Below are 4791 nucleotides of genomic sequence, written 5' to 3'. Positions count from 1 at the left end.
TCACTGAACTAGTGTTCAGGACAGTAAACAATACTGCAAAATATCCTACACAACCCTTACGAAAAAGTCACATGTGGAAATCACATGTGATTTTGAAATATGTGGTTTTTGGACACACGTTTCGTGTGACTCAACCACATGTTTTAATATCACATGTGGATGTTCACATGTCAAGCCACATGTGGAAGTCACATGTGATTTTGAAATGCCACATGTGATTGACATGTGGTTTTAATTGTGTGGAATTGTGTGGAAAATCACATGTGATTATGGAATATATGTGGTTTTTGGACACATGTTTCGTGTGATTCAGACCACATGTGATTGACATGTGGTTTTAATATCACATGTGGGAATATTCACATGTGGATACTCACATGTGGAAAATCACATGTGATTTTGGAATATATGTGGTTTTTGGACACATGTTTTGTGTGATTCAGACCACATGTGATTGACATGTGGTTTTAATATCACATGTGGATATTCACATGTGGGAAATCACATGTGATTCTGGAATATATGTGGTTTTTGGACACATGTTTCGTGTGATTAAGACCACATGTGATCGACATGTGGTTTTAATATCACATGTGGGAATATTCACATGTGGATATCCACATGTGACCTATAACCACATGTGGTTTTAGGACACGTGGTTTTGTTATTCCCTCCACATGTGAATATTCCCACATGATATTAAAACCAAATGTGATTCAATATGTTGTGGACCACATGTGGTTTTGGCACACGTTTTGGTTTTTCACATGTGATTCAACATGTGGTTGAAATGTTTAATTTCCATGTCCAACAACCACATGTGGTTCAAGATCACATGTGGGAATATTCACATGTGGTTGAAACACATGAACCTTCCAACATGTGATCTTGAACCACATGTGATTGTTGGGACATGTGTTACATGCCAATTGGAATAACATGTGAAAAACCAAAACACATTTCTCCAAAACCACATGTGGAAAACATAGAATCACACATGGTTTCAACATTACATGTGGGAATATTCCCATGTGGATGGAATAACATGAACAACAAATTCACATGTCCTAAGATCACATGTGGGAACATTCACATGTATTAGTAGACAACCACATGTGAATGATCCCTTCTTTGACACATTTTCCACATAATTTCAGATTACATACAATTTGACACATACCAGTAGGTTATTTGCAACACACAACACATGTACAAGAATAAAATTATCTTATTTATTAACAAAACTTCACCTTTTCATAACTGCATTTATCATACATCTCTAGAAAAGGGAGTGATTGACAGATCGCATGTACAGTGATCACGGAACAATTGCAGGTGAAGCTGCAGCTCTGATGGATGAAAAATAAAGATGGCAACAGCCACCACTTCAACTCCAAACGGGAGACCAAAATCAAAGGGAGTGATTGACAGATTGCATGTACAGTGATCATGGAACAATTGCAGGTGAAGCTGCAGCTCTGATGGATGAAAAATAAAGATGGCAACAGCCACTTTTTGGGGAGTTTAGCTCGATTGCCATTTTGTCCCCACTTACCCTAAATATACACTGTCTTTACGGTCACTCTCGATGCAGTATGGAGAGAGGGGTCATATTTAGCGATACAACAGTGGAGGCGGCACTACCGTTCAAAGGCAACAAAACACAGCGCCTAAAGCTCTATGCACATGTGTACATGTTGTGACTAGTTTATTCACCATGCTATGAAATAATAATCCATAGTTGCATGAAACATTATTTCCATAGTAAATCCATACCGGGTCACTTCCTTGTTTGTCTGTGGACAGCGCTTCCACGCATGCGTTATTTGCACATGCGCTGTACACCCGGCAGCGATGTTTACTAAATATTTATTTACCTCAAAAAATTGTTTTTCTGCATTTTGGATTAGTACCCGAGTCACAAGATGTACATAGAGCTTTTTGGCACTTTGTTTTGTTGCCTTTGAACGGCAGTACCGTTCTATCGCTAAATATGACCCCTCTCTCCATACTGCATCGAGAGTGACTGTAAAGACAGTGTATATTGGGGGGATATGGCAATCGAGCTAAACTCCCCAAAAAGTGGCCTATCCCTTTGTAATAACTATGCTAGGGTGTCATGTGAGCTTCTTGTGAGCCTTCAGAACTTGGGGCTGTGGTTCCATGTCGCTGTTCCGACCTCTCGCTGTTCCGACCTCCCCTCTCCCAGCCCCCATGCCTAAACCTAACCTCCCCCAGACCCTAACCCAAAACCTAACCTCTCCCACCCCCACGCCTAAACCTAACCTCCCCCAGACCCTAACCCAAAACCTAACCTCTCCCACCCCCCACGCCTAAACCTAAGGTCGGCATTACGAGTGGTCGGCATAGCGGGTGGACACCGGGGCTGTCATGTCCCTTTCAGGGACAGCTTCCTGTGAGACTTCAGAACTTGGGGGTGTCATGTCCCTTTCAGGAACACCTTATCTGCCGCTGACAAGTCTTCTGATCTTGTTGGTTCCCCTGTGAAAATTTAAATATCATTAGAATAGCCCTGTGAAAATTTTAATATCATTAGAATAATCAAGGCAATTTCACAAACATACTGGGGTATTACAACCAAAACTAGGCAAACCTAGTGTAGTCCGGCTGTGAACTGAAACATTTGATTCAGGACTTTATATTCACAAATGGTCCCATAACTTACACAAAATATATGATGCATAGAGCAACATTCTCAGAATTTTGGGCAACACCCTATGCCCTAAAACAGATGCTGTAAAATGTGCCATGGATAATGGATGGAGATGCAATAAATCCAACAGAAAATGCTACAACAGAATCTGTGCCCCTACGCCCCGACTACAATTACAGCTCTATTATGAAACGAATACAACCCTAACACTGCAGGGGAAAAAAGAGCGATACAGGCAGAGAGATACACCAGATATCAGACCAGAACACTAATTGAGCACAGATCGGCTCTTCTCCTTTCAGAGAGAGCCTGGAGATGCAAGGTTAGCCTTCTTCTAATGGCTTTTCGGCAGAGAGGATGATGCCTTGTGGCACATCCCCTCCACCCCTTCATGCTCAGAACGCCCACGAGTTTAGCCTCAGGCAGGAAAATGTTTATCACATCACTGATGACATCACAATCGTGACAGACACCGCCAATTTTAATTAAGATATATCAATATAATATAAGCATGAATTAAGGTCAGGTTACATTCTATACGTTTTACACCCACTTTCAGTGATAGAGAAAACTAGAGAAACTTACTGTTCTTTGTCGCACTGCCTCACATCCTTCAACTTCTGGGCCATGCACTGTCTGATTAGAACCTCACTGGTGTTTGGGAACACAGCTTGCACTTGGTCTGTTGGAACAACAACAAAATACAAATTTACTTCAAGGTAAATTAAATTAAATAACTTAAGTTAACAAACAAAACAAAAAGACAGACCTCTTGACCAGAATATTTATTTTACACTATATTTTAGGCACTGTGTTTTGTTGACTTTGAGCCGCGATCCGCTTGGTCCTGTTTTAGTGCTGTCCATTTAACTACTGCACACCCCGACCCTCCAAACTGCACGGACAGTTGCTGTGAAGACGTGTATATCGATGTTTATTGGGGGCGATATGGAAAATTCGCTAAACTCCCCAAAAAGTGGCCTATCCATTTAAGTTTTTCAACTTATATCATCAAATGATGGTACTAACATGCATTGTCTGTGATCAGATTGCAATCCGATAGTGTGCTTGAAAACATTAGCATACCGTTGTTACAGAGATCACGGGTCCCAGGCTGCTCCGCCGTTTCATGGGGAAGGGGTGGGGTGGTGCTGGTGGAGACGGCAGTGGCTTCAGGAGACGACGGGAGACACAGGCAGAGAGAGAGAGAGGAAAGAGAGACACAGAGGAGAGAGAGAGGCAGAGACAGGGATAGAGGCCATTGACGCCTGGCGTATTTTCTGTGATCAGATTGCAATCGGATAGTGCTTGACCACATTAACCTGATTTAATTTACACCTGGTAATAATGTATCTCCAGTGTTCACATTGAAATCAGGTAAGCTCCATAGCATAGAGCAGTAGAAAAACTGCAGTGACTGTTGTTGTATGTGGATTGAGAGGATGCATTGCATGTACACTTGTGTTCAATGTGGTCACAATTAGAGATGCAACGGTATGAGTTTTTGATATTGGTATGATAACCTTGGACAAAAATACCACGGTTTCACGGTATCGCGGACCTTTATGTGTTATTGTGAAATCTGGCAACAAAAAAATAGCCTACGTAATTTTTTTTTGCGGTTGAACCAAATGCATTTTATTTTATTTTATCTAATTAACTCATGTAAAATTAAAACACACATGCTTATCTTTTGTCAAATCGGATTGGACACTGGACATAAATGATTGTTTCAATGTTAATGCGCGCACACACACACACACACACACACTTATTCGTATCCAAAAGTACTATAGGGCAAATATTAGAGATCCAGATATTTTTTAAGAAAGTTGCTGTACAGCACAGTCTATGATAGAACAGACACTGGATGCTTGTGTGTATCCATCCTCACTCTGTCTTGGGGACGTTTAGCCTACACCCTTACTTTCAAGTGGTCAAGCACTACCCGATTGCAATCTGATCACATCTGATCACAGAAAACACATGTTAATGCCAGGTGTAAATGGCCACATAGAGACAGAGGGGGATAGATATGATGGGCACCACTGCTAATTATTTAGCTAAAGCTAGCTACAGCAGGGTTCATACAGACATCACATTACAAGATTACATTT

General features: G+C 41.2%; 1 long non-coding RNA gene across 1 annotated transcript; it reads right to left on the bottom strand.

The window, feature by feature from the left end:
* Positions 1 to 2360: 2360 nt before the first annotated feature.
* Positions 2361 to 3833, bottom strand: LOC310779042. The gene is made up of 3 exons (XR_014552803.1): positions 3761 to 3833; positions 3260 to 3356; positions 2361 to 2502 (listed from the first exon to the last, which is right to left on the bottom strand). It is a non-coding gene; the product is annotated as an uncharacterized lncRNA (long non-coding RNA).
* Between the last annotated feature and the right edge of the window lie 958 nt (positions 3834 to 4791).

Source organism: Poromitra crassiceps (genome assembly GCF_964638095.1).
Source record: "Poromitra crassiceps genome assembly, chromosome: 6".
NCBI lineage: Eukaryota > Metazoa > Chordata > Actinopteri > Beryciformes > Melamphaidae > Poromitra > Poromitra crassiceps.
This window is presented reverse-complemented; position numbering and strand designations above follow the sequence as displayed.